Here is a 23,726-nt window from a genome sequence, read left to right on the forward strand (position 1 = left end):
TTCGTTGGTGGAGCCAACCTGGCGTCCTCCTGCTCCTGTACGGATCTCAAACATGGCGACAACCATCCGGGAGCAGACATGCTTCCACCACGTAATCCAGGCTCAGCCTAGGGCGGCCGGAACGTGACGCAAGGTTGAGGCGGAGCTCCTCCCCCGCACCCGTGACGTCGAGCGTCTCGTGACAGGTTCTTCCGCTCGGGGCGGCGGCGGTGGCGGAAGTGGGAGCGGGGCCGGAATCTTGGCCATAAAGCCCGAGGCGGCGGCGGCGGCGGCTTTGGAAGCTTGGAGAGCGCCAGGGAGTCGGGGCCCCCGCAGCCCGGCCTGTCGTGTCCTCGTCCTCCGCTTCGTCTCCTCGTCGTCTGGAGCCTTGGCGACGCGCCCCACCCGGAGTCCCCAGCGCAGCGGCCGTGGTAAGCGTTGGGCCCGGCCCGGCCGCTGGCCCCATCCCCCTCCGCAGCCCCGCGTCCTCCCGGGCCCCGCGTCCTCCCCGTCCCGGGCCGGGCGCGGCGGGGCCTCTCGGGCCGGGCCGGTGTCACCAGGGGCCCCGGAGCTGGGCTGCGCCGCGCCCGGCTGCGGACAGGTCGGAGGTCGCCGGCCGTGACCTCTGGCGGAGCGGCGGCCCCCGGAGCGCTGGGCGCCCACTGTCCGCGCGTGTCCTCGGCGGCGCCGAGAGCCGAGGCCGGGAGGCTTGCTGACGCCGCTGGCCCCGTGCCGCGGCCGGCCCTCCGCGCTGGCCCCACCCGCTGCCGGGGCCGCCGGGCGCCCAGCGCCGAGCCTGTCCGCGTCGGACAGCTGACCCTGCTGGAGAGGCTCCGCGCGGCCACTGAGTCAGACTGAGTCAGCTCACGTGCGCGGGGCTCGCCCGAGACGTCCGTGCACCTGCGAGCCGCCTCGGCCCCGCGGCATGCCATTGGCATGCTACACTCAGTGCCCAAAGTTTTAAAACTTGCGGACGACGACGGTGGCTGGCTGTGGGACTCCGGAATTGCGGCCGTGTTCGAGGCTACTCACTGTTTAATTTAGGCTTAGTACCTCCCAGTGGTCGGTAAACGTGGGAGTGTGGAGGATTAGTAGCGTGCATTTAAGGCGTGCATTAGCTGCGTGGCAGAACCTTTAAACAGTGGTCTTTTTTTTTTTTTAACATATAATTTATTCTAAGGGAGGAGTGATAGGGAGAAAGAGCGGGCGCCGTAGTCTCCATCTGCTGGTTCACTCCCAAACTGGCTGCAGTGGCTAGGGCTGAAGCCAGGAGCCAGGAATGCCCTCCTATTCTCCCACGTGTGAGTATCTTCTCGCTGCTTTCCCAGGCTCATTAGCAGGGAGCTGAATGGGGAGCCGAGCGGCCAGGACGGGCAGTGTGGCGCTCAGAGGGGATGCCCAAGGACCTTGAGGACAGGGAGGTTAAATCATTTGTTGAAGGTCATACAGCTTGCAGTTTATGGGGGCAGACTCAGCCCAAGCATTCAGGCCCTTTAAGACTGTCCCCTCAGTTGGGTTCTAGTGCCACGTGCCCTGGAGTTTGCAGTGATTTTTGGCAGCTGCTCTGTGCTGGCTCCCTCCACTCTTTTGGGCCGTTCGAATGCCTGTCTGCTAGGCTTGGGTACTAAGCGGCATCCGCTGGCACCTACACTGTAGTGTCATGGAATTAAGAGCGCTGGAATCCTGGCAAGAGGTTGGACCATCTTGTTACCCGAGTCTGGTGTGTTGATTCAGGTGTTGAACCGGCCCGAGCCTTTCCCAGGAGCTTAGTTGGTGGTGCCCATCTAGCCGGTTCGTGTCTGTTGGAGTGGCATCTTTGGATGCCAGGAGTTCTGGTCTGTTCCTTGTGACTTAAGCAGCTGATTAGACACGTGACTTCTCATCCATGGATTAGTGAGGTCTGTCTGTGTGTTTCCCTCTCCGGCATCGGCGTGGGAAGGGTTTGTTCAGATTGGAGTCTGAGAACTGGAAAGTGCCTTACCATTGCCTCTCCTGAAGACACAGTACAAGCTGCGGCTCCTTGCTCACAGCCTCCAAGGGTTACAATTTGTCCTCCGTCCAAGCCTGATGTGTTTATGCAATTAGTAATTGCTGCCACCTTATCTGATGTTGAGTTTTTTCACTCATTTATCAGCTGTTTGAGCATCTGCCTGTATCAGGGTGTTATGGACGTTGGTGGGGTCTGGTGCTCCAGAAATTTCAAAATGACAAGTGCTCAGGGCCAGGAATTCTGTGGCGGCATGACTTCGCATGGAGCCTGCGGCGCGTGGGGTAGAATTCTCGTGTCTGCAAGAGTTGTAATCCAAACAGGCTAGTGTGTAGTTAGCTTTTAAGACATTTGTTTTTTCAAAAGAGATTTGTTTATTTTGGAGGCAGAGTAGTGGGCCTAGCCTTGTGGCAGAGCGAGTTAAGCCACTGACTGTGACTTCAGGGTTTTGTGGGTAGTATTCTGACTCGTGGTTGCTCCGCTTCCCATCCTCTAACTCACCTGCACCTGGAAAAACAGTGGAAGACGGCCCAGGTGCTTGGGCCCCTACTGCCCGAGTGGGGCCTTAGGTGGCTTTCCAGGCTTCAGACTGGCATGATTCAGCCCTGTCCATTGCAGTCATTTGGGAGAGAATACCAGCCAATGGAAGGTTTGTGTCTCTCCCTCTCTGTCACTCTTCCTTTCAAATGATGCTTTGAATTTTTTAAATAGATATTTCTTTAATTGGAAAGGCAGGTATATATAAAAGGAGATAAATAGAGAAAGATCTTCCATCCACTAATTCACTTCCCAAGTAACCGCAGTGGCCGGAGCTGAGTCAGTCTAAGGCCAGGAGCCAGGAGTTTCCTCTGGGTCTCCCACGCGGATGCAGGGTCCCAAGGCTTTGGGCCGTCCTCGACTGCTTTTCCAGGCCACAGTCAGGGAGCTGGATGGGAAGCGGAGCTGCCAGAATATGAGCCTGCATCCATTTAGCCACTGTGGTGCTGGGCATTTGTTGTTTTGTTTTAATTTTTAATATTAAAATAGTGGCAGAGAGGGCCCAGCAGCGTGGCTTAGCAGCTAAAGTCCTTGCCTTGAATGCGCCGGGTTCCCATGTGGGTGCCGGTTCTAATCCCGGCAGCTCCACTTCCCATCCAGCTCCCTGCTTGTGGCCTGGGAAAGCAGTCGAGGATGGCCCAATGCATTGGGACCCTGCACCCGCGTGGTAGACCCAGAAGAGGTTCCAGGTTCCCGGCTTCGGATCGGCACAGCAGCACCGGCCGTTGCGGCTCACTTGGGGAGTGAATCTTCGGACGGAAGATCTTCCTCTCTGTCTCTCCTCCTCTCTGTTTATCTGACTTTCCAATAAAAATAAGTAAATCTTAAAAAAAAAGGGGGGGGAGATATTTGGAGGAAGTGCTGTGGCACAATGGGCAAAGCTTCCACCTGCAGTGCTGGCAACCATATGGGTACCAGTTTGTGTCCTGGCTGCTCCACTTCCCATCCAGCTCCTTTTTAAAATAGTGGCAGAGAAAAAGATCTGTTTTTCATCCACTGGGTCCCTACCTATTCAGCCAGGTCTGGGCCGGACTGAAGCTAGGAGCCAGGAAATCCATCTGTGCCCCCCGCGTGAGAGCTGGGGACACAGTCAGCTCCCTCCGGGGTGCGTTAGCAGAAAGCTGGCCGAGAAGCAGAGTTCGAGACAGTTCTTGAACCAGACACTCTCCTGTTCGTTTTATTTTAGTTTAAAATATTTATATTTGTCGGAAAGTCAGATACACAGGAGGAGAGACAGAGAGGAAGAACTTCCATTCATTGATTCACTCCCTGAGTGGCTGCAACAGCCAGAGCTGAGCCAATCCAGCACCAGGAGCCAGGAACCTCTTCCAGGTCTCCCACAGCAGCATCCCAAGGCTTTGGACTGTGTCCTCTGCTGCTTTCCCAGGCCACAAGCAGGGAGCTGGATGGGAAGCGGGGCTGCCGGGATTAGAACTGACCCCTACATGGGATCCTGGCATATGCAAAGCAAAGACTTTCAGCCACTAGGCTACCACACAGGACCCTCTTGTTCATTTTAACAGTAGTGTTTGTATGATTTGCTTTCTTTTTTTTAATTTTTTTTTGCTTTTGAAAAGGTGTAGCAGATAATACGTTGTTCGGTGTCTCTGGGAGGGTAACCTTCAACATTGTTTCTCATCTTGCTCTTGCAGCATTTTATGTTGTTGTTCACCTACAAGGAAGTCGACGCCTTGCATTGCACTACCGTGACTTAAAGCAAAGATACATTTGACATAGTGGAGTTTGTCTTTAGCTCCCCAAAAAACCTTGTAGCATCTTACATCAATGGCTTGTGCTGCCCAGATTTCCACACCTGTAAGAGGAGTGTGGGAAATTGCTTTTCTGTTTGTTCTGGGACTACTTGAGCTACCAAACAGAAGGGTGGCATGTGACAGAAGGCCCCCTAAAAGGATTATTAGTATCTCCTCTAAGTTATTGTTAGCAACTTCTTGGCGGTTTCTTTTTCTTGTTCCTTGTTCTTTCTGGGCCAACTACGGCTTCAGACCCCACCAACAGAGAGCAGTGCTGTGTTGTACAGAGCGGCTGTCAATCTGTCGTCAGCCCACTACCTAGTGGAACCTGTGTTTTGGTTGATTAGCTTTTTTTTTTTTTTTTAGATTTTATTTATTTTTATTGGAAGTCAGATATACAGAGAGGAAGATCTTCCATCTGATTCACTCCCCAAGTGACTGCAACGGCTGCAACTGAGCCAATCCGAAGCCAGGAGCTTCTTCCAGGTCTCCCACACAGGTGCGGGTCCAAGGCTTTGGGCCGTCCTCGACTGCTTTCCCAGGCCACAAAGGGGGAGCTGGATGGGAAGTGGAGCTGCCGGGATTAGAACCAGCGCCCATATGGGATTCCAGTGCATTCAAGGCGAGGACTTCAGCCGCTGGGCCCTGGTTGATTGACTTTAATAATTTGCACTAACATTTTTGCTCTTTGGGTTTGTGAGTCAGGTTACACCTTATTTCTGAGATTTGACATACAATTTTTTTCACCATTTCATCAATGCCGAATTATCTGGTCATATAATTTAGTCAGTAGTCCTCCTGTGAGAGATGAGTTTGTGCTGGTGTTGGGCTGGGTGCTGGAGAGGTGAGGAGGAGTGCTCTGAGTGAGGCTGCACGGTGGTTCTCCTTGGCAGAGAGGTCACCTTGTGATGGAACTGAGCCTCTAGGCAGGAACGGCCCCTCCCTGACCCTCAGCTTTTGCCTCTCTGCCAGTTCCAGTCTCCTGTGGAGCGGCCCTGTCGCTTTGCCTTACCAGGTGCTCACCTGTCACCTCCACCTGCTAGATCTCTGCCTCCGGGAGCTTGCTGCAGAGCGTTTTGCAAAGCATTGATCTCTTCAGCCAGCTCTCACCCCTTCCCGTTTTTGTTTTTGCCTTCACCCATGCAGCATTAAAAACAGAAAATGGCTTCCATTTGTTTTCAAAGCTTTTTGTTTTCAGTTAAGAGTGAGTTACTGTGATTTATGAATCAAAAGTAGAAGTGATGATGGTGATAAGATCAAAACAAGCATTTTTAGCATGGTCACTGATTTCAGTTTTGGTTTCCCAGTTGTGATTTCAAAAACAAGGTTGAGAAAAGCTGCTTACAAAATCCCTGCTTGCAGGAGGAAGAGAGCCTGTGAGGCTGCTAGGCAGCTGGCCTGGTTGGCTTGCTAGGGTGACAGGCGTCTAAGTTTTGGGCTGTGAGTGTGGCCTGGGGCACTCTGGTTTGGTGATGTCATTACGTGCTGATCAGGTGCTTGACTGAGCAGATCTGAGGAGGCGTGTGATGGCCGCCTGGGGGCCCAGACCTGCTGTCCTGCTCCCAGAGGGTTTGCTGCCGGAAAAGGGGGGGGGGGGTCCATCTCAGCCAGGAATCCTTCCAGAGTTAGTGCAGTAAATAGATATGTTATTAATTTCCAGTGTTTGTAAATAAAAATTGATTACCATTTGAGTTTTTCTTGAAAGGCAGATTTTCTTTCCATTAGCTGGTTCACATGTCACATGTTGTTGGAAACCTGCAACAGCCTAGGCTGGGTCAGCCCTTGGCCAGAAGCTCTGTTCAGGTCTCCTCCTGGGGGGCAGGAACCCAAATACAGAAGACATGCCCTGCTGCCACCAGGGCGCACATTGACAGGAACCTGGAATTGACTGGGCTAGTCTGTAAAGAACCCAGTATGTACTTTGTGAAAACTGTGTCTACAAATGGTATTTAGTTGTGCTTACAGGTGTGTGGGCCTCCTGAGGAGCCCACAGGTGAAAAGCCACCCTGAAATCTGCTGGTTTGCACTGTATGTTCCATAGACCACAACCTTTCCAGCATTTTCCTTTAGATGCTTGCTTGTGTTTGGTGTTCACATCTGTGTATAACTTCACTTGAAGCTCATAGTGACCTTATGCCTGAGATAGCCAAGACTGGGTGCCCAGTGGCCCTGCTGCAACACAAGTCTTGGTCCACTCAGAGTACTTTTTTCTAATGCACCCTCTTGCCCTTTCCCTACACTAGAGTGCCCTCCAGGCCGGTGTGGGTGTGGGTGTGGGTGTGTATGTGTATGTGCGTTTTTTGAAGCCACAGTGTTTGTCTCTTGTGAAAGTTTACAACAAATCTCTTACTGCTTATTAAACTAGTTAGTCCTTAAAACTAGAAAAATAAAGGAAGAATAGGGACCAGTGCCATGAATCAGTTGGTCAGTCCTCCACCTGAAAGCACCAGCATCCCAAATGGACATGGGTTCATGTCCCAGATGCTTCACTTCCTGTTCCAGCTCCCCCCTTGTGGCCTGGGAAAGCAATAGAGGACGGCCCAGTGCTTTGGGACCCTGCACCGTGTGGGAGACCTGGAAAAAGCTCTTCACTCCGGACTGGCTCAGCTCCAGCCGTTGTGGCCATTTGGGGAGTAACCAGCAGATGGGTGATCTTTCTCTCTCCCCTTCTCTTTGTAGATAGGTCTGCCTTTCCAGTAAAAATAAATCTTTAAAAAAATATATAAAGGGGGCCCAGCGGCGTGGCCTAGAGGTTAAAGTCCTCACCTTGAACGCCCCCGGAATCCCATATGGGCGCCGGTTCTAATCCCAGCAGCTCCACTTCCCATCCAGCTCCCTGCTTGTGGCCTGGGAAGGCAGTAGACGATGGCCCAAAGCTTTGGGACCCTGCACCCACCGTGGGAGACCCGGAAGAAGTTCCTGGTTCCCGACTTCGGATCGGCGCAGCACCGTCTGTTGCGGTCACTTGGGGAGTGAATCATCAGACAGAAGATCTTCCTCTCTGTATGTCTGACTTTGTAGTAAAAATAAGTAAATCTTTAATATATATATATATATATAAAGAATAATTTGGTTACCACACAGATAACTGCTCATTTTCTTCCTTTCACAGTTTTTAAGATTTATTTATATAAAAGACTGAGTTAGAATTTTTCCATCTGATAATTCACTGTTAAAACTGCTTCAGTGACAGGGACTGGGCCAGGCCAAAGCCATGATGCCAGAACACCCTGTGAATTGCCCAGGTGGGACCGTCTTATGCTGCCTTTCCAGGTACATCAGCAGGGAGCTGGATGGGCAGTGGAGTGGCCAGGACTGGAACTGGCTCCCAGTGCTGAGGCAAGCATTGCAGGCGGCAGCTCAACCTGCTACGACAGTGCTGGCCCCTCAATACATTCCTTTGATGAAACTGAGTCTCCACTAACAGTGCTGTGACAATTGCACGTTGGTGGTCATGGCCATGCTGGGATGCTTGGCCTGGAAATACTTTAGCCAGTTCATGATAGGGAACTTCTACCCATAGGATTAGCTTTGTATTTGAAATGTTTAGTGGCAACGGATCAAGAACTTGGTGTCCATGGTAACACCAAGTAAGTGTTGTCCTTATTTTTAAGTCACTTGTCATTTCTGGTTTTTTGTAAACATACATGCAGACAACGGCACCAAAATGAACGATTTGTAGAATTCTTACAAATTCAGAAGGCCCAGTGTTCCTTCCTCTAGATAGTCAGTGCGCTGAGCTACAATGCCTTAGGCTGATGTGCCTGACTGCACTTGGAGGGAGAGGATGTGTTCTGTGTCTGGTTGGTTTGACTCACTGTTGGCTGTAAGACTGTGTTGCTGTCTGCATTTGTAACTGCTTATTCAGTGCCTAGGGCTGGGAGGTGAGCCTGCTGAGGAACACATTGATTAAGACACATGTGCCGGGGCTGGACGTCGTAGCCTAGTGGCTAAAGTGCTCACCTTGAACACACCAGGATCCCACATGGATGCCGGTTCTAATCCTGGAGACTCCACTTCCCTTCCAGCTCTCTGCTGTGGCCTGCGAAAGCAGTTGAGGACGGCCTAAAGCCTTGGGACCCTGCACCCATGTGGGAGACTCTGAAGAGGTTCCCGGCTTCTGGCTTCAGCACTTCGGTTCCTGGCTCAGCTACGGCAGTTGCGGCCTCTTGGGGAGTGAATCAGTGGAGGAAAGATCTTCCCCGCTGTCTCTGCTCCTCTATATGTATCTGACTTTCCAATAAAAAGAAATCTTTTTTTAAAAAACACGTGTTTCTTAGTGCCATGCTTGAGTTCATGTTTTTATTCCAGCGTCCTATACTGTGGACTTGGGGAGACAGATTACTGATGCAGGAGGCCTGGGTTGAGCTCCCAGCTTTGGCCCAGCCTCTTTCCAGCCTTCATGGGCATTTTGGAGAGTGAACCAGCAGATGGGAACTCTGTCTCTGATAGGTTTGTTTTTATTTAAAAAGGTTTCTTTATTTTTATTAGTCAGATATACAGAGAGGAGGAGAGACAGAGAGAAAGATCTTCTGTTCATATGGGTGCCGGTTCTAGTCCCGGCAGCTCCACTTCCCATCCAGCTCCCTGGGAAAGCAGTTGAGGACAGCCCAACGCATTGGGACCCTGCAGCCATGTGGGAGACCTGGAAGAGGTTCCAGGTTCCCGGCTTCGGATTGGCGCACCAGCCGTTGCAGCTCACTTGGGGAATGAATCATCGGACGGAAGATCTTCCTCTCTGTCTCTCCTCCTCTCTGTATATCTGACTTTGTAATAAGATAAATAAATCTTTTAAAAAAAGATTTATTCATTTTTGTTGCAAAGGCAGATGTACAAAGAAGATCTTCCATCTGATAATTCCCTCCCCAAGTGACTGCAATGGCTGGTACTGTGCTGATCCAAAGCCAGGAGCCAGGAACTTCTTCCAGGTCTCCCACACAGGTGCTGGGTCCCAAGGCTTTGGGCCATCCTCTATTGCTTTCCCAGACTAAATCAGGAAGCTGGATGGGAATCAGGGCTGTCAGGATTAGAACTGACACCATATAGGATCCTGGCACATTCAAGGCAAGGACTTTAGCCATTAGCCCACTTCACTGGGCCCAATTTCAAAATTTTATTATTAGCATGTATTTATTTAATTGGAAAGGCAGATTTACAGAGAGAAGGGGAAACAGAGCTTCTGTCCGCTGATTGACTTCCCACGTAGCCACAACAGCCAGAACTGAGCTAATCCAAAGCCAGGAGCCAGGAGCTCTTTCCAAGTCTCCCACACAGGTGCAGGGTCCCAAGGCTTTGGGCCGTTCTCAACTGCTTTTTCAGGCCACAGTCAGGGAGCTTGATGGGAAGTGGAGCAGCCGGGATTAGAACCAGTGCCCATATGGGATCCTGGCACGTGCAAGGTGAGGACTTTTAGCCGTAGGCTACTGTGCCGATCCCAGGATTTATTTATTTTAAAAGATTTATTTATTTATATTGGAAAGGCTGATTTACAGAGAGGTGAAACCAGAAAAAAGATTTCCTGTCTGCTGGTTCACTCCCCAAGTGGCTGCAGTAGTGGTCCCAAGGCTTTGGGCCATCATCTACTGCTTTCCTAGGACACAAACTTGCGCCCGTATGGTCTCCTGGCATGTGCAAGGTGAGGTTTTAGCCACTGAGCCTTTTTTTTTTTTCTGAATCACTTCCCAAATGACAACAACCAGAAGTGAGCTGTCTTGTAGCCAGGAGGAGGGGACTTCCTTCAGGTCTCCCTGTGGGTGCAGGTGCCCAGCAACTTGAGCCATTCTCCGCTGCCCTTCGCAGGCCATAAGCATGGAGCTGGATTAGAGGTGGAGCTGCCAGGACCCGAACTGGTGCCCCTATGAGATGCCAATGGCATGGGGTGGAGGATTAGCTTGTTAAGCCAGTGCACCAGCTTGTGCCATAGGCAGGGAGCTGGTTGGCCTGGAATCTGCACCCATATGAGTGCCAGCACTGACAGGTGGGAAGGTTGGCCTGTTGCTGGCGGAGTGATCCTGACCTCTGTGTGCTCTTCAGGCCTCACTTTGGTTGGAATGCTGTTACTTGACGTTGCTCTTCCAGTGCACAAGGGTGTGATGGTTCCAGTGTTCTGCAACAGATCTAGAAATATTTATTAAACTTTTTTTTAAAACGTTGCAATTCTGTTGGGTGATGAACTGTATGATCTGTGTTCACTTGACAGATTTTTGCTGTGTGCTGTAAGGGAACACACTGACAGCCGAGGCATATAAACAAGGGCCCTGGGGGGACAGGAACCACTGTAGGAACAGGACAGAGGAGACTCATCAAAGTAGCTTTGGGGTTGGTGTTTGATGCAATGTGTAAAACACTGCCTGGGACACCCATAACCTATATTGGAATGTCTGGGTTCGAGTCTTGTCAAATTCAAAGTTTAGCTTCCTGCTAGATGTTCAGGTATGTGGACCCTTGCCCCGTGTGGGAGGCTGGGATTGACTTGTGGCTTGGTCCTGGCCTGCTCGCAGCCTAATTGCAGGCAGTCAGGGTCTGAATCAGTCAGTGGAGGCTTTCTCTCCTAGCTGCTCCACTTCAGTCCTGCTGCCTGCTAAAGGCCTGGGAAGGCAGCATAGGAGGGGCAAAGTCCTTGGGCCCCTGCACCTGTGTGGGAAACTCAGAAGAAGCTCCTAGGTTCGAATCAGTCAAGCTCTGGCTGTTGTGGCTGTTTGGGGAGTGCACCAGTGATGGACTCTCTCTGTAACTCTGCCTTTCAAATAAAAATAAACCTTTTAAAGAAACAGGTTAAACGGAGTAGTTGGAGCCTCCTCAGTGGCTCAGATGGAGCACTGGACAGCTTATCTAGGTGCACATGGAGGATATGGCAGTCGAATGGAAGCTGCAGAGGACACCTGATACTACAACAGAGGACAGAACAAAACTATCAACTACCCCAACCCAGTGTTGGCATGAATATCTGGGTAAATGGAGACTCTAAGGTGAACTGTGTCAGCCAGTGGATTCTAAGAGATTTCATCGTGCTTGGAATGTCAAGATTGGCAGTAATTTAGAACTGTTAAACTCTGAAAACCACTTCAGCAGGACCCTTGGACCATGCCCCGCATCCAGTACCCTGGGATGGTTGGGGGGCTGGGTAGGGCTTTTCCTCTTTATCTCCGCACAAATACAGAAAAAAAATGCGGAAACAGTGGTCTTACCCACTTTCCTGAAGCCCTTGACCCTTTGTGCCCTAATCAACTATGTAAAGATCATCAAAATTAAAAAAAAAAAAAGTGGGTGATAGCCCAACTACATGTGCCCTTGCCACCCATGTAGGAGACCTGGATGAAGTTCCTAGCTCCTAGCTTCAACCTAGACCAGCCCTGGCCACTGTGGCCATCTACAGTGGGAACCAGGGGATGAAGGAATCCTACCTTCTGTAAATGTCGACTTTCAAGTAGAAAGTAGGAGCTGGAGGCTGGCGTGAAGGAAGAGAGCAGTTAATTTGGTTTCCTCTGTAGCTAGCCAGCCTGTTGGGAGCCTCTAGCAGGTTATGGGCATTCTGCTTTACTGTTTCAGTGCTTAGATATTTAGGTTGATATCAGTAGCTTTGAGCTGTTGAAAATAGTTCTTGTGTAACTGCTGGTTATACTAGCTGTCTGCTTTGCAGTTTCTCTTACCAAAAAGGAAAATCAAAGGGGGGGCAGGGAAACGCCATCGTTCTGGAGTTCTTTGAAGAGCTTTGGTTTTGGAACCTGGATTTAGAGGGCTTGAGAATGGGGGGCGGAGGGGAGCATCCTATTCAAGAAACCATTGCTCCTGAAAACAGCAGTTCCTTAACCAGAATTGTTTCCATAGAATGTGGCTTCTTTGTAAAAGTTGCTTCCGAGTTTTCCCTGCCTTCAGGAATTGCATTCCTGGAACCAACTTGATATTGAAGCAGATACTTTTTATGGGGCTTAGTTGTTACTTTGTTTAGCCTTCACAGGCTCAAGCTAAGTGTTAAGATTTATTTTATTTTTATTACAGATTGAAGGAGAGGATCTTCCAACCATTGGTTTCACTCTCAGAATGACCATGCCAAGCTGGACTGGTCTTTAGCTAGGAACTATTTCTGGTCTCCATGTGGATGCTAGGGCCCAAACTCTTGGGCCATTCTGCACTGCTTTGCCAGGCCACAAGCAGGGAGCTGGACGGGAAGTGGAGCAGCTGGGACACACACCAGTGCTCATGCGATGCTGGCACCACAGACAGAAGCTTAACTTGATAAGCTGTGGTGTTGACCCCACATTTTAAAAAACTTAGGAATCACATGCACACAACATTTATACGTACAAGCTCCCAGCTGCCAGTTCGTTCCCCAAGTGTCTGTAAAGTCCAGGCTGTGCCAGGCTGAACCACAGCTGGGAAGAGTGGCAGGAACTCAGCTGCTCTTGCCATGTCTGCTGCCTCCCAGGCATGTCAGCTGAACACCGGAGAGCGAGACAACACATGAATGCCCTTGTGCTCTCGCTCTTTCCCTCTCTCCTGGCGTCTTTGCCTTTCAAATTAAAAAAAAAAAAAAAGTTAAATCTTTTTTAAAAGAGGTGACATAAATACATGTTTGTTTCTGATTAAATTGGTACACTTTCCATCCTTTATCTTGGTCCTGTTGTCATTTTCACCAACACATTTGTAAACATTCATGGGGTTGGCATTTGGCACAGTGGTTAAGGTGGCCACTTGGTGCTGGCGTCCCTTGTTGACATGACTGGGTTTAAGCCTTAGTGTCACTACCTTTTCTTGATTCCTACCCACGAAGCCTTGTTTCAGTGTACTGCACACTGCAGTAGAAGTGCAAGGACTGGGCCTGGTACAACAGCCTAGCTGCTAATAGCTTAAAAAGTCCTCGCCTTAAACGTGCTGGGATCCCATATGGGCACCAGTTCTAATTCCGGCAGCCCCATTTCCCATCCAGCTCCCACTTGTGGCCTGGGAAAGCAGTCTAGGACGGCCCAAAGCCGTGGGACACTCGGAAGAAGCTTCTGGTCCCTGGATTCAGATTGGCTCAGTCTAGCCATTGCGGCCACTTGGGGAGTGAACCATTGGATGAAAGATCTTCCTCTCTGTGTATATGCCTTTCCAGTTAAAAATAAAACAAATCTTAAAAAAAAAAGAAGAAGAAGAAATGCAAGGAGTAGGGGTCCCCAGCACAAGGGCTTGATAGCAAAAACCTTGTCTTGTCATGTGCAGGATCTTCTGTGGGCGCCAGTGTGTGTCCCAGCTGCTCCACCTCCCGTCCAGCTCCCTGCTTGAGGCCTGGCAAAGCAGTCGAGGATGGCCCAAAGCCTTGGGACCTGCACCTGCATGGAAGGCCTAGAGAAGGTTCCTGGCTCCTAGCTTCCAATTAGCTTAGCTTTGGCCATTGTGACCATTTGGAGAGTGAACCAATGGTTGGAAGATTTTTCTTTTCGTCTCTTCTCTCTGAATCTGCCTTTCCAATAAAAAATAAATAAAATGTGATAGCTAGAAGATACGTGTCACTGCTACACTAAATTCAGGTTTCTTTGTGACTCGGACCCTGTTGTGTTTGTTTAATAAGTTGTGCCAGCTGCTGCCTGTGTGAGGCCTAGGACAGGCAAGGATTGCCTTACAGGAGGTTAGGGTGCTGCTGGGGATGCTGGTATCCCATGCTAGTTCTGTTTTAGTCCTAGTACCTCTGCTTCTGATCCAGCCCCCTGCTGGTGTGACACTGAGGCAGCTAGTAATGGGCTCTGTGCCTGGGTCCTTGCCACCCGCAGGGACAGTTGAAGGGCTCCAGGTTCCTAGCTTGTAGCCTTGCAGGCGCTGGCTGTTGTACCCAGCTGGGTAGTGCACCAGGAGATGAGACCTTTCTCTCTGTGGGTGTGTCTTTTGTATTAGATAATCAAATGTCTTCCTTGAAAAGAAAAAAAAAACTTGGGAAGGCAAATACTAGATTTTAAAGGATGATCATGAAAGTTCTCAGCATTTTTTGTTTTGTCTTCTGTATTAATTTGAACATATGTAACTGCTGTATGATCTGAGATTTGATGGAATGTTACTGTTAAGTATTATCTAACTTTGGCAAATTAGATTTCATTATCAGTCATTTGTGGTGGAAGATTGTTTATTTTTTATGGATTTATTATTTTTTAAAAGATTTATTTATTTTTATTTTTATTAGTCATATATTCAGAGAGGAGGAGAGACGGAAGAGACAGAAAGGAAGATATTCCGTCTGATGATTCCCTCCCCAAGTGAGAGCAACGGCTGGTGCTGCGCCGATCCGAAGCCAGGAACCAGGAGTTCTTCCAGGTCTCCCACACGGGTGTAGGCTCCCAAGGCTTTGGGCCGGCTTCGACTGCTTTCCCAGGCCACAAGCAGGGAGCTGGATGGAAAGTGGAGCTGGGATTAGAACCAGCGCCCATATGGGATCCTGGGGCGTTCAAGGCAAGGACTTGAGCTGCTAGGCCACGCCACTGGGCCCTATTTGATATTATTGTAAAGTCAGATATACAGAAACGAGGAGAAACAGAGAGTAAAATCTTCTGTCTGATGATTCACTCCCCAAGTGAGCGCAATGGCCGGTGCTGCGCCTGTCTGAAGCCAGTAGCCGGGAACCTCCTCTAGGTCTCCCATGGGGGTGAAGCTTCCAAGGCTTTGGGCCAAGCTCGGCTGCTTTCCCAGGGCACAGGCAGGAAGCTGGATGGGAAATGGGGCTGCCGGGATTCGAATCAACACCAGTATGGTATTCCGGCGTGTTCAAGGTGAGGACTTGAGCTGCTATGCTACCACACCAGGCCTGTGGTAGAAGATTGTTAGTGGCAGATTCCTAACGATGTCCCAGACAATGTATACAGTAAAAATGTTTGTCTTATTTTTACAGAGGGGGATAAGTTTTCGTAGATTGAGTAAATTATTGAGTCAGTGTTTTTCTTCCAAGTTTTATTTTATTTGAAAAGACAGGGTTACAGAGAGTGCACAGAAAGTACAACTCTTACGTCCACTGGCTCATTCCCTGGCCAGCCTTTGACCTGAGCTAAGCCAGAGCCAAGGCGGGCACCAGGAGCCGGAACTGCCCTCAGCGTCACCTCCTGGTTGCTGTATAAATGAAGCCAGGACTCACATCTAGAGCCTTTGATCTGGGATGTGTCATGTCAACCACTTTAACACGTGCTCTCTTCTGAATTTTTAATTTATTAATTTCAATGACAGATGGAGACCTCCTTTTTTTTTTTTTAAAGATTTGTTTTTATTACAAAGTCAGATATACAGAGAGGAGGAGAGACAGAGAGGAAGATCTTCCGTCCGATGATTCACTCCCCAAGTGAGCCGCAATGGGCCGGTGCACGCTGATCCGATGCCGGGAATCAGGAATCTCTTCCAGGTGCACCCACGTGGGTACAGGGTCCCAATGCATTGGGCCGTCCTCGACTGCCTTCCCAGGCCACAAGCAGGGAGCTGGATGGGAAGTGGAGCTGCCGGGATTAGAACCGGCGCATATATGGGATCCCGGGGCGTTCAAGGCGAGAACTTTAGCCGCTAGGCCACGCTGCCGGGCCCAAGATCTCCTATTTGTTGATTCATTTCCCAAACACCTGTAACAGCTAGGACTGGGCTAGACCAAAGCCAGGAGTTGAAAATCTAATTCTAGTCTCCTATGTGAGAGGGACCCAGTTCCCTCTGCTTGCCAGGTGTCCATTAGCGTAGAGCTGAAAAATAAGGTGAGCTGGGGCTCAACCCCAGTCACTGATAGGGGCTGTAGGAGTCCTGCGTGGGAAGTTAACAGCCTGTTGAACACACGTCCTAGAGTTTGTATTGTAAATGGAGCTAGGAGTAGAGTTCTCTTCTCCACTTGGATTTTCTTCACTGAGAGGGACTCATCCAGGAGTCAGGTGGGAAAGTGCACTTGGGACTTTACAAATGTGTCCGTGTGTTAAGCAGGCTGTCCTGGTAGGTAAACATTTGTGGAAACTGATTTGAGGTGGTCGTAGGCCCACAAATGAAAGGGGAGAATGGGACTGAAACAAGCCCCAAATGCCTCTGCAGTTATTTGGGATTTTGGATACTCAGGTGTATAGCTGTCCAGGAACCCAGCTAGGAGGCTCTGAGGTGTGTGACTAATGAGAAGCACAAGGTTCTATGGGGCTTGTTTTTCGCATTAATTCAGTTTTCATCATGAACATCATTCTATATTTAGAATAGACAAAAAAGTGATACTAGAGGGAACTTGTGATAGAAGGGATTTATAATCAAACAGCGCAGACGTGCTGGGGTCGTTTATACACACAGATGGTAGGTGTGGCTGTCTAACTTTTGTTACACGCTGTGCGCAGACGGGAGCGTGGACGAGCAGGGCGGCCAGCTGGCTAGTGGACTAAGCAGGGCACCTGGGCAACCAGGCCGAGGTGTGCTGCTGCACTTTGTGCCTGCTGCTGCACAGGGAAGTTCCTAATTGCCTTCTTCACCTTGACCACATGACCTGCATGGCCACTTGCTGGACAGTTGCTGGTAGTTTTTATTGTTTTTGAAGAAAAAAGTGTATATATATTTAAATTGGGAATTACTGTTAGAACATTAGCTTCCTGACTTCCACTGCTAATAAAATGTAATTACCACGTTGGACTTTGTGACACAGTAGGTTAAGCCACTACCTGTGGAATTTCCCATCTCCGTCCCCATCATCTGGAGCAGTAGTCTTGCCAGTGTGCAGTCTTGACAGTTTGACTTCTGATCCAGGCTCCTCTGCTCATGTGCCAAGTGCTTGGCCCCTGCACCTACATGGGAGCCCCAGGTGGAGTTGAGGATGCCTGTTCTTCCTGGCCCGGCACCAGCCAGTATTGCCATTTGGGGTGAGAGCCAACGGATAGAAAAAAATCTCTCATTTGCTCTTGCTTTCTTTCTTTCTCTACCTTTCAAGTAAATAAAACTGAGTAGATTTTTTTAAAAAGCAAAAATAGCTTTCTTTTCTGTATGGATTATCTCTGATATCCTTATGCATGTTCCCAGGAGCAGCTCTGGAACAAGCAGGTTGATTATGTCAGCCACATATTCTAGGGCTACTATGTGCTGCATCCACCTGGAAGTGCTGTGGAGCGCTGGTCGCTTGCTTCCAGAATAAAGGCCCTGGATGTAAATTCTATTTGCGGCTGCCTCTGGCACCTCCTACTACATTTCACTGTTAATCTTGGACAGTGCTAAAACCCAAAATCCGCCAGTTTTGTGTGTGTTGTGTGTGCTTTTCTCTTCACCTGCTTCTGCCATATACAGATCCTTTCCTGTGGCCGGCTCCTGGTCACGGAGGGTATGTGGATGACTCATTGCCATCCTCTTGCGCAACGTGAGCAGCAGGCCTAACCTGTCTGCCCAATAGATCGCACCTCCCTGGCTTTCTCTATTGAGAAATGGTTGTGATTCAGACACGAAATGGATGTTTTGTTAAGTTAAAAATTGAACTGGGTCACCAGTCTCTTTTTTTTTTTTTTGTAAGATCCGTCTATGTATTTTTCTAGATTTTTATTAAAAGTTACAGAGAAGAGAAACAGAGCAAAGTCTTCCATCTCCTGACTCTGCAGACGGCCATGATGGCCAGAGCTGAGCCAACCTGAAGCCAGCAGCTTTGTCTCTATCTCCATGTGGGTACAGAGGCCCAAGCCCTTGAGCCATCTCCACTGCTCTCCTAGACCATTTGCAGAGAGCTGGGCAGTGACGCTGTGCCCATATGGGATTTTGATGCTGCAGGTGGAGGCTTAGTCTGTAATGCCAGGCATTAGGCGCTGGGTTGTAATCGTCAACTGAGAGTGCACACTGGCAAGACGGCTGGTCCAGATGATGGAGGAGGGAGATCTGAAGGCTGGTTCAGCTGGAGAGAGTCAGACTCAACTTGATTGGACCTCTGGAAGCTAGTGGGCGCTTTTGGACAGCCAGGAGAGAGGGCTGTGAAGACCAGGCTGTGTGGTGTGAGTGCTGGACTCACACGCTGGCTGGTGCAGCTCTCGACAGCTGGTAGACCGCGATCTGTAAAGGCAGGGATACTCCAACTTCCACAGCGTCACATTGTAGTCAGGATGCCCATTTCCCGATGGAAATCCCACACTATACAAGGGAAGTGTGCTCCATTTACAGAGGAAAAAAGAGACCTTTGCTGAAACCAATCCGTAACTCAGATATTGGAATTACTAATCAGAGACAAAATCAACCATCTTCAAAATGCTCAGTGAGTTGATAGTTGAGATCAGGAATAAGAACTAAAAAAAGGAAAATATGAAAAAAACAGTCTAGAGCAGAGAAGCATGGTGGTGTGGTTCTCTCTTAGCCCTAGGGGACACAGCTCAGGCCCCGGCAGGTGCTGAGGTTGTGGACAGCACTCAGTCAGATACAGCTTTGTGTCACTTAACAATATTTGACCAACTGACTGAATGTACAAGAGTGGCCTCATAAAATGTTGCCTAGCAACTTCATTGCTGTCTTGGTTTAAATGTGATTTGTGATGTTTGCACAATGACAGAATTGCCTAACTGTGCGGTTTTCAGAATATAGCCCATTGCCAAGCCATGCGTGGCTGTATATGCAGTGCTCTCCAGCATAACAGTTTACTGTCACTCAAAGCATTTTTCTAAAGATTGATTTTATTTTTATTGCAAAGTCAGATATACAGAGAGGAGGAGAGACAGGAAGATCTTCTGTCCAATGATTCACTCCCCAACTGACCACAATGGCTGGTACTGTGCCGATCCAAAGCCAGGAGCCAGGAACTTCTTCCCGGTCTCCTGCACAGGTTCAGGGTCCCAAGGCTTTGGGCTGTCCTCAACTGCTTTCCCAGTCGAAGATGGCCCAAAGCCTTGGGACCCTGCACCCATGTGGGAGACCCGGAAGAGGTTCCTGGTTCCCGGCATCGGATCGACGTGCACCGGCCCGTTGCGGCTCACTTGGGGAGTGAATCATCGGATAGAAGATCTTCCTCTCTGTCTCTCCTCCTCTCTGTATATCTGGCTTTCCAATAATAATAAAATCTTTTAAAAAAAAATCCCTACAGCTAGTGATTGGAGATTGGAACTCGAAACTCAACACCACAGCCCATTCCTTAGTCTTTACAAAAAAAAAAAAAAAGAATTATAACAGGGTCAAGTGAAAGTGTGCTATTTTATGTTGGCGGTTGGGACAGATGGCATTTGACGCACTGTGGCAGTGAAGGCAAAGGAAGAGGTATATTGAGATATAAGATGTGGTTGGTTGGTACACAGCAAAGCTGGAAGTGTGAGCATGGTGGCAGCATGAAATAAAGGTTTGCTGTCCTGAATTTGACATTGTTGGTTTATTTAGCCCGCAAAAGTGCTCAGAGCTCTCTAGGTGTTTGTGTGTAATTTGAAAGGCAGATAAACAGAGCTCCTATTTGCTGATTTGTTCCCCATGTACCCACGACAGGTAGAGCTGGGCCAGCCAGGCCCAGGAGCCAGGAACTAATTAAGTACAGAACTCCTATGTGGGTGGTGTGAACACGTGTATTGGGATCATCACCTGCTGGCAGTTCACAAATGCCCTGACCCTTTTTTTCATTTTTAAATGCTGTGTTTTGTAGAAGAGACATTCAAGAATGAATTGTTTTTGTGGGATGAACTTTTTCAAAGACTTACTTGTTTTTACTTGAAAGAGCTAGAGCTGGTTCACTTCCTAGATAGTCACGAGACCAGAGCTGTGCCAGTTGAAGCTGGGAGCCAGGAGCTTCTTCTGGATCTCTCAGATGGTCGCAGGGGCCCGTCTTGCTCTGCTTTCCCAGGCCACTAACAGCAAACGCATCAGAAGTGGAACATCCAGGACTCAAACTGATGCCTATATGGAGTGCCTGTGCTGCAGGTAGAGGATTAATTTGCTGTGCTACTGCCCTGGGGTGGGGTGTGCCTGGCATTGAAGGTGATGAAAAAATTCACCAGAGCATGTGGAGTGAGCAGAGCTGGATTTAACACCCTTGGAGGAAGCAGCTGGTGAGGAGGACAAGCAGGGGCGGGCCGTCCTGCCACACATGCTGTAATTGAGGGCTCTTTCTGTGTTGACAGTACTTTGCTAGGGTGACTGTTGCCAGATGTTTGCAAGGGACAGCATAGTCTCAAGTCTAAGTATGCTTCATTGTTGCTACACAAGTGCCCAGCAGGTGTCCTGGGGGCTTCAGTCCTGTTGAATTTGGTGTGTGTTAGGGAGAGGCAGATAGCATCGCATGCCCGGGGCCATCCCTCACATTTCGTGATGGTTACTCTTGGGCAGGTGTGTTTCTCTCTGAGCATTTTTGCCCCAGGGCTAGGTGTGTGACACTTTGATCCGAGCATTCCCTGAGTAGGTTCTTGTGACAGCGGGGCAGTGTGTGAGCTGTACTTTATCTTCTGTCTTAGTTTAGTGACTCCTGAGTGAATAGCTCTTTTTCCTTTCCCAAACAAATGAAGACCTAAAGATCAGTAACTGTTCTTTAAATTCCTGCTCCAGAAAAAAGCCAGATCCTATCAACTGACTGACCTCTAATCAGGAAATGTGCTTTCCTAGTTGCATTAGGTTGTTGAGTAGTCTGGAGAAGCCGAACTCTTGGGCATTCTAAAGCAAATGTGCTCTCCCAAGAAAAACAAAATTAAGTCCTGGTTAGTGCTTCAGCTGGTGTCCCTCAGCATTCAGTGTGTGAAAACGCCACAGGAACCCAGCAGTGTGTCAGCCAGTGAAGCCACTGCCTGGCCTCTCTGCATTCTAAATCAGTGCTGATTTGAACCCCCGCTTGCTCCGCCTTCAGTCTTCCTGCTGATTCCTGCTGGGAGGCTGCAGGGGATGGCTCTGGGGCTGAGGCTCCTGCTGCCCTTGGGAGAGCTGGGTGAGTTCCCTGGCTGTTGTGAGCGTTTGGGGCTAAGCAAATGGATAGGATAGGATATGTCTTGCGCTCACTCTGCCTTTCAAATAGGCAACAATCAGCACATTTTTGGAAAGAACATTAGTCCTTTCTCCCCATTATCACGGTTGAGTCAGTGTTTGCTGTGACATCCTTAAATGCTGTCTGGGAGAAGCTGTGCGTTATGATCTTGTGAGGCAGATGGGCCTTTATTTTGCCAAATTATTGCAGACACAGTTTGATGATGGTTTTTTAAGCTTGATTCTCTTTAAACCCACTTTGTGATATTGTAAATTTTTTGTTCATTTTTTTAATATTGTAATTTTTGAAATACAAGCAAATTCTTGTGAAAGAGGATGGATTATGTATTCACGTGTCAGTTTGGGCTTCCCCACATGGAGAGATATTCAGGCATGGTCACAAGCAACAGAAGGGACCCTCCCATGTTATTGGCCCCTGGGATTGGGGTGGAGATTTATTTGAATATGCAAATGGGCTAGGTGGTCTAGGTGGAGGTTAGTGTGGGTGAGTTAGTCTGGGATTTTCATGACTCCTGCACGTAGCCATCATGGTGTCTCCTTCCTGGTCCCAAACTAAACACAAGTGTGTCCTAGGAAGGTGGGTATAGGAAGTTGATGGGTTGAGAGGTAGCTACAATACAGAAAGGGTAGACATCCCAGCTCACCTATTCCTACCTAATTTTCTTGGCCTGTTTGCCCCAGATCAGTTGGAGGAATTGCTATAGAAACGCCAAAACAAGGTGTGCCTGCTCGGCGTCTACAAGTCAGTTACTGACATTGTGGTGGTGGAGAGGATTAGGGGTTTGTTGGCTCAGTTTCCAGGCTCTGGGGGGATTAAAGGCAGTAAATCTGAAGAATTGAGCAGCTCCTGTGTGGGCTTCTTTTGACAGGTCTGTGATAAGGGCCAGTGTGTTTGCTTTGAAATGGAAGAAGTGGGCTCCAGTCAGTCTAGGTCTGTGGGCACGTTGGGCATTAACTTGGTGTGCCCAGGTCTGGGAGTGCAGAAGTTGGCGAACTCTGGGGGCAGCTGGAGTCTTTGTGATTCAGGGTCTTGACTTTGGCCTTACCCTTGTGACACTCTTAATTTCTGAGTTACCAGATTTTACACAGGAACTGCAAGTTGAGGGCAAGGTGCTGAGGCAGGTTCAAGTTACATCAAAGGTGCGAGGTGTAGGGGTGTGGCCCCAGCCGTTTGTTCTCCTGTGTGTGCCCATTGCTGGCCTGTGTCATCTGAAAACCACAGCCAACGCACTGCTCTTGGGTTTCATTTGTGTCCCAATGTGCTGGTTAATTTGATGTGTCAACTTTGTGCCTCAGGGCCAGCTATTTGGTTAAATATTATTCTGGATGGTTTTTGATGAGCTTATTTCAGAACACTTCCAGAGTTAGGTCTGTTCACCTGACACAGTGCACAAATCTGTTTCTGAACCTGGAATGGGAAAAGAAAGCAGCTGCTTAGTGCAAGGCATAGCGTAAGGAACCAGGGCCGTTACCGCTTACTTCCTGGGCTCCGAGAGGGTAGGAACAGAACTTGTTAGAGATTGAAATCGGTCTTGAGATGAACAAACCTAAACTTGTGTCCAAGTCCCTGGTTGGTCTGCAGTTCTTGTGGCCCACTTTTGATTGGTTGGCTGTGTCATGTTTTTTAGAGGGATGTTGATGATTGCGGAGTGGATTCCCCGAGAGGAAAACACATCAAGATGTTAGCTTAAGGGATTTACATGGCCTCATGAGTTTGACCACTCACTTGATTTAGTGAGCTTATTTTAGTAAGGGATTTTTTGCAGTCATAAAAGCCAGACAGGGAAATTGAAGCTAAGGAAGGAAACCTAGGACACTAGGTTCTTAATGCTATCTAGCGTCTGCTTTGAAGTGTGTAGGGGCTTAGTTTAAGGTGACTGTTTGAATAGGTACACTGAGTAAAGCCGGCTACTTGCTCTTCCTCATGTGAGGCCTAAATAGTACAGAAGGTTGAACAAGAACAGGAATGAAGACATGGTTGTTCGTTTTTGTTTGTTTGTTTGTTTTTAAGATTTATTTTTTTATTGTAAGGTCGGATTTCTTAGAGAAGAGAGAAAGATCTTCCATTGCTGGTTCACTCCCCCAAGTGGCCACAGCGGCCGGAGCTGAGCTGATCCAAAGCCAGGAGTCAGGAGCCTCTTCTGGGTCTCCCACGTGGGTTCAGGGTCCCAAGGCTGGACCGTTCTCTACTGGTTTCTTCGGGCCACAAGCAGGGAGCTGAAAGGAAAGTAGAGCAGCCAGGATACAAACCAGCGCCCATATGGGATCCCAGCATATGCAAGGCAAGGACTTTAGCCACTAGGCCAGAGCTGGGCTGGTCCAGCTCGTGTGGGTACAGGTGGCCAACGCCTTGGGTCATTCCCTGCTGCTTTCCCAGGCTGTAAGGAGGGATCTGGATCAGAAGTAGAGCAGCTGGGACATGAACCAGTGCCCATATGAGATGCTTGTGCCACAGGGTGGAGGATTAGCTTGCCAGACCACTGTGCCAGCCCCTGCCCTGGGGAATTTTTTTAAATCTTGATAGAGAGGGCCTGGCGGCGTGGCCTAGCAGCTAAAGTCCTCGCCTTGAACGTCCCGGGATCCCATATGGGCGCCGGTTC

At 49.2% G+C, this 23,726-nt stretch overlaps 1 protein-coding gene across 1 annotated transcript in view; it reads left to right on the forward strand.

Moving 5' to 3' along the window:
• Positions 1 to 207: 207 nt before the first annotated feature.
• The window catches only part of RAB7A (RAB7A, member RAS oncogene family), a 38,432-nt gene continuing 14,913 nt past the window's right edge, over positions 208 to 23,726 (forward strand). Inside the window, exon 1 of the mRNA XM_004581341.2 lies at positions 208 to 410. The gene's annotated coding sequence lies outside the window, so the exon portion shown is untranslated. The remainder of the gene's footprint in view (positions 411 to 23,726) is intronic.

The sequence above is a fragment of the Ochotona princeps genome, chromosome 21 (genome assembly GCF_030435755.1).
Source record: "Ochotona princeps isolate mOchPri1 chromosome 21, mOchPri1.hap1, whole genome shotgun sequence".
Classification (NCBI taxonomy): domain Eukaryota; kingdom Metazoa; phylum Chordata; class Mammalia; order Lagomorpha; family Ochotonidae; genus Ochotona; species Ochotona princeps.